General features: G+C 36.1%; 1 long non-coding RNA gene across 1 annotated transcript in view; it reads left to right on the forward strand.

Annotated features, from left to right (window-relative positions):
- Positions 1–11,360, forward strand: part of LOC140604434 (uncharacterized) — a 207,788-nt gene extending 196,428 nt beyond the window's left edge. Inside the window, exon 4 of the long non-coding RNA XR_012007323.1 lies at positions 8,857–11,360. This is a non-coding gene — a long non-coding RNA (uncharacterized lncRNA). The remainder of the gene's footprint in view (positions 1–8,856) is intronic.
- The last annotated feature ends 1,290 nt before the right edge of the window (positions 11,361–12,650 follow it).

The following is a 12,650-nucleotide window of genomic DNA, read 5'->3' on the forward strand; positions in this document are numbered from 1 at the left end:
GTGAGAATGGGGAAAATTAACAAGACAGGAAACAACAAATGTTGGAGAGGATGTGGAGAAAGGGGAACCCTCTTGCACTGTTGGTGGGAATGTGCACTGGTGCAGCCACTCTGGAAAACTGTGTGGAGGTTCCTCAAAGAGTTAAAAATAGATCTGCCCTACGATCCAGCAATTGACTGCTGGGGATTTACCCCAAAGATACAGATACAGTGAAAACCGAGACACCTGTGCCCCAATGTTTATAGCAGCAATGTCCACAATAGCCAAACTGTGGAAGGAGCCTCGGTGCCCATCAAAAGATGAATGGATAAAGAAGATGTGGTCTCTGTATACAATGGAATATTGCTCAGTCATTAGAAATGACAGATACCCACCATTTGCTTCGACGTGGATGGAACTGGAGGGGATTATGCTGAGTGAAGTAAGTCAGTCAGAGAAGGACAAACATTATATGGTTTCATTCATTTGGAGAATATAAAAAATAGTGAAAGGGAGTAAAGGGGAAAGGAGAGAAAATGAGTGGGAAATATCAGAGAGGGAGATAGGACATGAGAGATTCCTAACTCTGGGAAATGAACAAGGGGTGGTGGAGAGGGAGGTGGGCAGGGGGTTGGGGTGACTGGGTGATGGGCACTGAGGGGGACACTTGATGGGATGAGCACTGGGTGTTACACTATATGTTGGCAAATCACACTCCAATAAAAAAATATACAAAAAAAAAGAAGGAATGCGAAAAAGACTGAAAACTATTGATGGGATAACTTGGCTTTATTGCAAACTGAGAGTGATCTTCAATGTGTGAGATCACTTAGGAAAGATCATTAGGATGGTTTTTATAAATTGTGACCTAAGACATGTGTGACTGTGTGTGTGTGTGTGTGATCATATACTGTCCCCTAAAAAAGTGTTTCTCAAAGCATTTCCAGGTTCAAGAAGAATAAATGATCAAGTTAGATAAGGCATGAAAAATAATAATAAAAATTACTAGCCCTTTCTTCTTCAAACTCATGATATTTGTGTACCTAAAGGTCTGTTTGCAATTCTGTCTACTGCTTCTCAATAGAAAAAAAATAACAAAAATAGAAAATATTCATAAAAAGGACATGTAAATAATCTGAGTGTTAGAAGAATCCTGAATAAAAAATTAAATATTGAATAGATAGATGAAAGTTGAGAGGAAACATGCCTATTATTCATAAAATTAGCAAGTTCATATCTATCAAAACCCCAAAACACAAAATTAGCTAGGTCTTTTTTACTAGTGCTATTTTTGGGATGAAAAAAATATTCCCAAAGGTATGGACAGAGTTAGGGAATAAATGAATGATGTTGAGGTTCCTAGGGTCTAGTTGTACTAGGATAACATTACAACCCCCAAATCTAAAGGGACAAGGAAAGAAAGTGATGCTACTGGAATCTAAGATCTGTTACCGGAGGAGAGCTTCTAGCAGGAGTTGGAGAAGTCATGGGACACAATCCCTGCTGGAACCACAGTGCTAAATTAGGCTGGAGAAGATATTTTAGTCAGTTTGGCCTGCTGTAACAGAATACCAGAGAGTGAGTGGCTTATAAATAACAGAAAGTTATTTATGATTGTTCTTGAGGCTGAGAAATCTAAGATCAAGGTGCTGGCAGATTCGGTGTCTGGAGAGAACCTGCTTTCTGGTTCATGAAAGCCTCCTTCTTACTGTGCAATAGAAGAGGTAAGGGAGTTTTCTGAAGTTTCTTCTGTAAGGGCACTAATTCCATTCATGAAGGTTCCACCCTCATGACCTAATCCCTTCCCCAAAGCCCCACCTTCAAATATTATCACATTAGGGGATTAGGATTCCAACATATAAATTTGGAGGGGGCACAAATTCTGTTACAGTCTGTAGCAGAAAGGGAAGTATCTTGATCTATTTTTTTTTTCTATTTTTAGATGTCTTGTGTCTCTCCTTAACTGAATCCAATTAAAGATTTAAGGCAAGGGATCCCATGTAATTGAATCCTTGGGGATCAGTTCTCTGGGGATACAGAGCAGAAGTGTGAAACTTGAAAAATTGTTCTGTGTGTGAAGGAAAGGGAAGAGAGGTGGAGAATTCTCAGCATAAATTTACACAATGCTATGACTTAGGTATTACTGTAGTTCCCATTTCACAGATGCAGAATTTGAGTCTAGGATTGTTTAAATAATTTGGCCATAGTATTTATGTTTCTTACTCAATAGCCGATGTTAATTACTGTGTTATGTTACCATTCCAATATTTAGGTTTTGTTCAGTTGATTGCCACTGCCAAAAATAAATATTTTTAAAAATTTACATATAAAAATCAAAATTTGTATGGTTAAACTTAGAGTGAAATATAAAAAAAAGTAGAAACTAGATTGTATATGGAGGCAGTCAAGAGAAAGTCAGTAAATACTGCTTTAATCTTCTCCATTCTTTGCTCCCATTGCATGTTTTATTTCTTACATTTCCAGCAAGAGCTTAGAATTCCTGTCACATCAATCCCAAATTAGCTTTTGCAGGCTAAGGGCCTTAGGCATGAATGTTTCTGCAAATTGGATAGAAAGAGCATTGCAATGGTCCAAAGGCTCCCAAGTCAGCTTGAATTTACGGCATAGCTTGGAAAATAGCCTAAACTGACAGTCTGGGAAGTGTGAGTGTGAGGAAAAGGAGTTAAAACTGCCTCCAGTTTCATATTTTCAACATTAAACAGAAACCAAGAGGGAAATGGTTTCAATATTTTACCATATATATTACATCTTATTCATTCTAAGCTGACAATATCATGTAAATGGACTGTAGCAAATGAAATTTTCTCAAAGTGAAAAACAAACCTGCATTATCTTAATTACAAACTATTAATGTATTATTTCAATGGAAAAAATTTTTCCATAAAATGTAGGAGCAGTCAATTTCACCACCATGTAAAATTAAAAACTTGGGTTAACTCTTAATACATGTCACACACCTAAGTGTGACATCATGACAAATCATAGTGCAAAGTTGAGTTAATTTTGTTTAGATTTTCTCTTCAATATTAAATATTGAAAAGTAGAGTCCTAAAAAGCTAACAGAGCCAATGAGCATCGCTAAGTATTGAACAATGAGTTCATTAGTGCCTCAAAAGACGAAACAGAGGAAGGAGAGGGCATCCAAATGGGCAGCTTTTCATTAATGTGCTATTTACTATAAGGGTTTATAAAAGAAAGGGAGTAGGAAATGTATTTTCAAACAAAAGAGATTGAAATAGAGGGTATAAACAAATCATTAATGTTTTAAAGAAAGGAAATATCGGGCAGCCCAGGAGGCTCAGTGGTTTAGCGCCACCTTCAGCCCAGGGCCTGATCCTGGAGACCCATGATCGAGTCCCACGTCGGGCTCCCTACATGGAGCCTGCTTCTCCCTCTCTCTCTGCCTGTGTCTCTGCCTCTCTCTCTCTCTCTCTGTCTCTCATGAATAAATAAATAAAATATTTTAAAAAAGGAATCCTATCAAGGTATTAGTAAAAAAATGAGAACCATTGATTTTTAGTGAGACAAAGAATGGTGGAAGAACATGGAGTATTCCAAGCCAAATCAGGAAAGTGGAAAAGGAAAATATGGACTCTAGGCATTTGGGATATAGAAGGATGGATACAAGTTGAGGTAATCTCTTTCTTGGTATTTCGTTTTTCTGGAAATCAATTCAGTCTTGAAAGGTCCATGAAATCCACAAATTAATTTAATAAAATGTATAAATAAGTTGTATGTAACCTCTCAATCCTTACTGTTTTTACTGTTATTAGATATTTACATGAAACAAAAATAGGTATCTGATGTCATATATGTCTTTGTTGTAGTGCCTACTGCAAATGCTTTCTTCAATATCTTTCTGTATAACTCATTTCTCATTTGAAGATACATTTCTGAGACCTATAAATTTTATATCCACATAAACATATTTTCTTCATTTTATTGCTGTATAGCTGTGCTTCATAAGGCTCTCTTATGATTTATTTACCCATAGATATTTATGTTTTGTCCAGTATTACACAATTAAAAACAATGCTTCAGGCCCTCATATCCCATTATTATAGGACACACAAAGTAAAGCTTGGAATCCTGCAGAGATTTCTTGGTTTTGCTCAGAGAAGAGAGCTTTAGGTTACTACCCTTAAAACGACGAAAAACATTGGACAACCTGCAAGTCAAAGGTTGTTCTTTTTTTTTTTTTTTTGTATTTTGTATTGGAGTTTGATTTGCCAACATATAGTATAACACCCAATGCTCATCCCGTCAAGTGCCCTCCTCAGTGCCCATCATCCAGTCATCCCATCCCCCTGCTCACCTCCCGTTCCACTACCCCTTGTTCATTTCCCAGAGTTAGGAATCTCTCATATTTTGTCACTCTCTCTAATTTTTCCCACTCCTTTTATCTCCTTTCCCCTATAATCTCTTTCACTATTTTTTATATTCCCCATATGAGTGAAACCAAATAATGTTTGTCCTCCAATTGATGTACTTCACTCAGCATGATACCCTCCAGTTCCATCCACATTGAAGCAAATGGTGGGTATTTGTCATTTCTAATGGCTGAGTAGTATTCCATTGTATACATAGACCACATCTTCTTTATCCATTCATGTTTCGATGGACACCAAGGCTCCTTCCACAGTTTGGCTATTGTGGACATTGCTGCTATAAACACTGGGGTGCAGGTGTCTCGGCTTTTCACTGCATCTGTATTTGGGGGGTAAATCCCCAGTAGCGCAATTGCTGAGTCATAGGGCAGATCTATTTTTAACTCTTTGAGAAACCTCCACACAGTTTTCCAGAGTGGCTGCACCAGTTCACATTCTCACCAGCAGTGCAAGAGGGTTCCCCTTTCTCCACATCCTCTCCAACATTTGTTGTTTCCTGTCTTGTTAATTTTCCCCATTCTCACTCATCGTGGTTTTGATTTGTATTTCCCTGATGGCCAGTGATGCGGAGCATTTTCTCATGTGCTTGTTGGCCATGTGTATATCTTCTTTGGTGAAATTTCTGTTCATGTCTTTTGCCCACTTCATGATTGGATTTTTTGTTTCTTGGGTGTTCAGATCTTTATAGATCTTGGATCCTCGCCCTTTATGTGATATGTCATTTGCAAATATCTTCTCCCATTCTGTAGGCTGTCTTTGAGTTTTGTTGACTGCTTCTTTTGCTGTGCAGAAGCTTTTTATCTTGATCAATACAGTGTGGTACTGGCACAAAATCAGACACCTGGATCAATGGAACAGAATAGAGAACCCAGAAATAGGCCCTCAACTCTATAGTCAACTAATATTTGACAAAGCAGGAAAGACTATCCACTGGAAAAAGGACAGTCTCCTCAATATAATGGTGCTGGTGAAATTGGACATCCACGTGCAGAAGAATGAAACTAGACCATTTTCTTATACCATACACAAAGATAAACTCGAAATGGATGAAAGATCTAAACATGAGACAAGAATCCATCAAAATCCTAGAGGAGAACACAGGCAAACGCCCTTTTTGACCTTGGCCACAGCAACTTCTTGCAAGATACATCTATGAAGGCAGGGGAAACAAAAGCAAAAATGAACTATTGGGACTTAATCAAAGACTGTTCTTGACCCACCTGAGAACTTAAGCCACAGGGCAGAAACCTAACACAAAATCTGGAAAGAGATAGGAGGCTGTATGGAGAAATAGAACTTCAGCATGTGCTTATTTGGGGCAACTATTATTTGTGGTCATTCAGACAGAAACAGGATTCAGCTACAAACTTTTAACAGATTGCTGAAAGCTAGCCTGAAATTGTGAATGTTCTAGGAAAATGTGAATAGGGGGCTTTGCATCCCTTTTCAGATTTCTTCTCCAGAAACCACATCAGGTACTCCCAGGGAAGACCAGTGAGATTATTAAGAAAGTGCATCCTGTGGTGCTGGTTGGAGGAGAATAGCTGCAGCTACTAAAAAGTCTATCCAGACACATCTTATCTGTCTCCTTTAGAGATTGAAAACCTTAATCTGAGAGGGAAGGAGAACAAAAACTGTCACCAGAGAGAGCTGGTAGAAACCAACTACAGCTTGGGGAGAAGAATAGAAAAAAGAAAAAAAAATGTTTTGCACCTGAGAGAAATAGGACATGTGAGACCTATTTCTAAAATAGGAAATTTTAGCAGATCAGATGGAAATTTTAGGAAAGAATCAAATGGAATTACTGGATTTCAAAAATAGAGTAATAAAGATGAAGAATGCTCCTCAGAAGACTTGACAGAAGTAAGGAAAGAGTCAGTAAGCTTGAAGATAGGTCAGGAGAAATGGTCCATGCTGAAATGTGTGAATATGTGTGTGTTTGTGTGCACTTGCACGTGTGTGTGTGAGAGAGAGAGACAAAGACAGAGACAGAGAGAGACAAACGAAGGAGATGGAGAGGGGAGAGAGAGAATAAAACATCCAAGAGCTGGGACACTATCAGGCAATCTAATGTGTAATTGAGTTATTGGACTGTTTGAGTAATTGAAATCTCAAACAATTTTTTCCTGGAAGGAAAAAATCAGAAAGAAGAGGAAGAAAAAATATTTTAGGAAATAATCATTTACAATTTTCCTAAATTAGTAACAGACATTGAAACCACAAATGTAGGACACTCACAGAACGCCAACCGGGATAAACACTAAAAAAAAAAAAAAAAAAAAAAAAAAAAATTCCACAATTAGGCACATAACATTCAAAGCTGAAAACTAAAACAAAGAGAAAATCTTGAAGGTAGCCATAGGAAAAAAAGACAGGTTTCTACAGAAGAACAGGGGTAAGAATTATACAGCAGTTGCTCATCTGGAACAATATAAGCAAGAGGACAATGGAGTAACATCTTCAAAGTACTTAAAGAAAAAAAAATCTCAAACTAAAGTTCTGTCCTCACTGAAAATATTATTCAAGTTAAGCTTCTGAAACAAGAAAGAAAACCTGAAGGAATATATTCATAGCATAATAATGCACAAGAGATATTAAAGTTCTTCAGGCAGATGGAATATAATATAGATTAGAAACTGGAAACTATACAAAAAATGAGGAGTACCAAAAATAAGAAAATAAAGCTAAAATAAAATCTTTTTTAATCTAAAAGAGAAATGAATATTTAAAGCTAAAATAATTTTGATGCACTGTGTTTTCATAGTTTATTTAAAAAATGAGATGTATGACAACAATAATATCAAAGATGGGAAGGAGTAATTTGTAGGACACTTACGAGTCTTTTACAACACATGGGAAGCCTTATAATATTATTTGAAGGTAGGTGCAGATTATTCAAATATTTATGTTGTAAGCCCTAGCACAGTTACTAAAATTGTTAACAAATGAGTTATAAAGAATGAATCAACAGAGTAAATAAAATCAGATAATTTAAAATGCTCAGTGAAACTCAGAGAAGTCAGACAAAGAAGCCAAAAGAAAGAATACACAAGTGGAAAAATTAGAAAACAGCTGGGGAAAAATGGTGCATTTCAGTCTAGTGAAATCAATTACTGCTTTACTTTTTTTAAAAAAGATTTTATTTATTAATTTATTCATGGGAGACATAGAAAGAGAGAGGCAGAGACACAGGCAGAGGGAGAAGCAGGCTCCATGCAGGGAGCCCGATGTGGGCTTCGGTCCCGGGACACCAGGATCACACCCTGAATTGAAGGCAGAAGCTTAACCACTGAGCCACCCAACTGTCCCCAATTACTGCTTTAAATATGATTAGTCTAAACCTACAAATTAAAAAGATAATTTATCAGATTGGATAAAATAGCAAGACACTCTCTATGCTATCTATAAGAACACACTTTATATGTAAACAAATGTGTTAAAAAGTAAAGGATTGAGAAAGATCTATCACACAGACACCAACTGAGAGCTGAAGTAGCTATGTTAATTTCGGTCCAAGTAAACCTAAGAGCGAGGAATATTGTCAAGTTATGATAAAAGAGACATCATGTAACGAAGTGGTAGGTCTTCAAGAATATGTAACAGCCCCAAGCATGTCTTCATCAACAGGGCTTCAGATACATGAAGCAAAACCAGATGGCTCTGGAAGTAGAAATGGACAAATCCACAATGACAGTTTTAGACTCAGACTTCTCAGTGATGGACAGAACAAGCAGGCAGGAAATTAGTAAGCATATAGATGACTTAACTAATACTATCATCTGTCAATCTAATTGATGTTTACAGATCAACCCAGTGAACAACAGAATACATATCCTTTTCAGGTGTGCATGAAACATTTACCAAGATGGATCATAGTATATATGTCATAAAACTAATATTAATAAATCCATCACTTAGACCTTTATGCAGGATCAGATTCCTTGTAAGAATCTTATGGACATGCCTGGTAGACACTTTCAACTATATAAAGGGCTTTAAAGAATTTCATAGGCAAGGAGAAAATGGAAAAAGCTACTCAGTTGCAAATGTGCATGGTCTATTATGGAAAAATTAGAATGACTCAGAGGCCAGAATCCAGTTGTACCCTTTTGTATTCCTACAAGCAATGTATTAAAGTTCCAGTTTATTCACAATTTGCATCTTCTTTAGTACTTGGTATTGCCAGTCTTTTGAATTTAAAATATTCTATTGGTCTGTAGTGGTATCTTATCGTAGTTATAATTTGTAGTTCCCTAATGAGTAATGATGTTGAAAGTCTTTCCATATACTTGTATGCTATCCTTATCATTTTTTTTCTGAGTAAAGTTTCTGTCCATGTCTTTTGCTTTATTAAAAAAATTATTGGGTTGTTTAGTTCTTATATTTAAGTTGAAGGAGTTATTTATAGGCCAGGCATAAGTCTCCTTATGAGATAGATCTTACTTTTTTTTTTTTTTTTTTTAAACAGGCTCCACATCCAGGGTGGAGACCAACATGCGGCTTAAACTCAGGACCCCAAGAATCAAGACCTGTGCTGAGATCAAGAGTTGGATGCTTGCCTGAGCCACCCAGCCACCCCACAGAGATTTTTTTCAAATATTTTTCCAAAATATGCCACAAGTTTCCATGTTATGGTTGTATAAGTGAAAACTAATGAATTAGAGCAGAGAGAAAAACACTAAAATTAATTCCAAATTTTAGTTCTTTGACAAAGTTATTAAAATAGAAAATTCTGGCAACTGTGACAAAGAAAAAAAGCCAAAGTACAGTATAAAAATGTTTGGATTTAGGTTATTTTTTTAAGACTTTATTTATTTACTCATGAGAGATATGGAGAGAGAGAGAGAGAGAGAGAGAGAGAGGGAGAGGGAGAGACACAGGCAGAGGGAGAAGCAGGCTCCATGCAGGGAGCCCAAAGTGGGACTCGATCCCGGATCTCCAGGGTCACGCACTGGACTGAAGGGCACTAAACCACTGAGCCACCCGGGCTGCCTGGATTTAGGTTATTAAAGCAAATGATTCAGATAAGTTTTTAAAGTTATAAAACCCTAGGCAAAAGTGAAAACTCTGACAGATAGCTCAGGCATCCGATGATATAGGTATTAGATTAGATAGAAACATTTGAACATGACAGAAAATATGGTAGGAATTTAAAACATTATATAAAATTATAACTTAAAAATACTCTAGAATGGTTGCTAGTTGGTTGTTTAAATTTGTCAGGGAAGAGGGGTGCCTGGATAGCTCAGTCAGTTAAGGATGCCTCAGATCATGATCTTGGTGTGCTGGGATCAAGCCCAGTGTTGGGCTCACTGCTCAAGGGAAGGTCTGCTTCTCCCTTTCCCTCTGCCCCTCCATACTTGTGCTTTCTTTCTCTCAAATAAATAAATAAAATCTTTAAAAAATATTATCAGGGGAGAAATAATTCTGTTTTAAATTCTTCTAAGGGGGCTTCTTGGGTGGCTCAGTTGGTTGAGCATCTGCCTTCAACTCTTGTCATGACCCCAGGGTCCTGGGATGGAGCCCTCCATAGGGCTTCCTGCTCAGCGGGACCTTGTTTCTTCCTCTTCCTCTACCTGCCACTCCCCCTATTTGTGCTTTCTCTCTCTTTGTCAGATAAAATCTTAAAAAGAAAAAAAGCTCTTCTAAGAAGGAATAAATAATATTCTTATATATTTTATTATGTTACAAACATTTTAGTAATCCAAGAAAGTTAGCTCCTAAAAAAATGGTGAAATTGCCACTTACGAAGAGAGATGCAAATACTCAGCAAAAATAAAATTAATCTAATGTTCTGTACAATAAAATACGATATGCACAAGTAGGGTTTATTCTGCGAGTGCAAGGACAGTTTAGTGTTAGGAAAACCATTTGTATACCACCATCATGCACTTAAAGATACTGACCAAACACCCAACACTTACTTGGTAAAATGCCATAATAGTAATTGACTAACATTAAGATACTGGATGTAACATACTATTTAAATCTCCACATTAGAGACATTCCTATGAGAGTTTCAAATAAGACAAGACTGTTATCAGTGAAGTATGCCTAATACAATTAGACAAAATATAAGTTAAATATTCATCAAAGAAGAGCGACAGTTAATATTCAGAATGTATATTTTTCTACCTGGAAAACTCACTATCATTAAAAGCAACTGAGAATTATTCACACTAAAAGGAGTTCAAATAGCAAAAAAAAAACCAAATAATTGTTTTTCCATACCAATAATAATCAGAATTTATACTTAGGAAAATATTCGCAATATATACTTAAAATTTTGTGTTTCATAAATTACATGTGTCTAAAAATAAAATTGTAATATTTATTAAGATTTTTTAAAGCTGTATTTTTTAAAAATATCAATTGTATTCATCCTCACAAATATAACAAAAAGTATGGACAAAAAAGTATGGATTATTTAGAATAAATGGGGAAAGTGGTATCTAAATGTTTATTCAGCAGCAATGCTTGCAAAAAGTGTTTGGATTTAGTTGGGACATAACCTACATTCTTCACATGACTTTCTGTTGTATAACTGGTGTTCTTATGGTACCAGCCTGATCTCTGAAGGCCAATTAATTTTGAAGTCCTAGTTAATAAAATTACGTGTAATAATATTTCAAAAAGAAATGTTATTGCTTATTATATTACATAGAGGTAGCCCTTACTTTGCACTGTCTGACATGCATGAATTCTGTTACCCAACAGTACAGTTCAAATTTCAGTTGTCATAGTAATTGCATAAAGTACAAGCTTCACTATTAACGCTCCAGTCCACGGATTAACACATTACTACATAAATGATCAGTGACCAATGGTGTCCAATAATTGGTCCATGGTGTCCATGGTTTCCTCATGTATTATTATTTTCTCCAATTCAGCTTGCATATATTTGTGGTCCTGTACCACCAAGCAAAGCTAGGGCTAACAGTATGTATATAGTTATATATATATATTGCATACTGTGTATTATATATACATATACATATACACATACACAATACATATACATATATACACAATAATACATAACATTATATACATAATTATATATAATTAATATATAATATTAATATACATATTAATGCGATCTCATGGTTTAGAAATGTTCTGATCACAAATACAAAAACACCCATAAAACAAATATCGATTACCAAACATTTATGGACATTATTTCAGAAAACTCACCATTATACATTAGAAGGCAAGCAAAACATTGGAAAAAACTTTCAGATCGTATGCTGGGTTAATATTATTAGTATAAAATGAACAGTTAGAAATCAATGGAATACATAGAGCAGCTGAGTTGAAAAATGAGCTAAAGCACATCAGTTAGGTACTCAAAAATCTAAGAATTAATGATCAGTAAGCTTATGGGAATGTTTTCAGTTACCAAGGACATATTAAAACGGTAATAAAGGGCAGCCGTGGTGACTCAGAGGTTTAGCACTGCCTTCAGCCCAGGGTGTGATCCTGGAGACCCCAGATCGAGTTTCATGTTAGGTTCCCTGCATGGAGCCTGCTTCTCCCTCTGCCTGTGTCTCTGCCTCTCTCTCTATGTCTCTCATGAATAAATAAATAAAATCTTCAAAAAAAAAATCCATAAAACGGTAATGAAGTAGTGCTATGTAGCAGTGCTTGTCACATCTGCATATGTATCAGAATCACTAATGGAAATCACCTGTGAAACAAAATTCAGGCCACATCTTTAGAGGCACTGGTAAGAATAGGAATATTAATATCCTTCCTGAACAAGAAGTTTTCTCACATATTTTACTTTCGAAGAAATTCTCTCAGAGTAAGAGACATGCAAAATCATATGGTTGGCAAAGTGATAGATCTGAGATTTAGATCTAGGCTGTAGGGCCCAAAAGATTACTAGTTTTACCATTTCAGGTAGCCGTTATACGTTTTAAATAAAGAATGCCATGTCCTGGGATATTATACTTTCTGTAATGGTTTTATTCCATCAAAATTATAGATAGCTCTAACTCGGAGACTCTTTTGTACTTATGATGTACTCAGGATAAAGAATTGAATAAGAACTTAATTTCTCACAGCCAATCAGGTTCACATAGCTGAGAGCTCCATGCCGTTAAAAAATGTAAAGCATTTCCTAATGGGAATAAAAAGGCAGAATTAAGAGTCATCTTCTAACATAAAGCACACAAATGAAAGAACGTGGTGGAGATTAGAAGGGAGAGTTTAATAGACAGCTGATTTACATACAAACCTGCATAGAAATCTGTATCT

This window comes from Canis lupus, chromosome 15, assembly GCF_048164855.1.
Source record: "Canis lupus baileyi chromosome 15, mCanLup2.hap1, whole genome shotgun sequence".
NCBI classification, from domain to species: domain Eukaryota; kingdom Metazoa; phylum Chordata; class Mammalia; order Carnivora; family Canidae; genus Canis; species Canis lupus.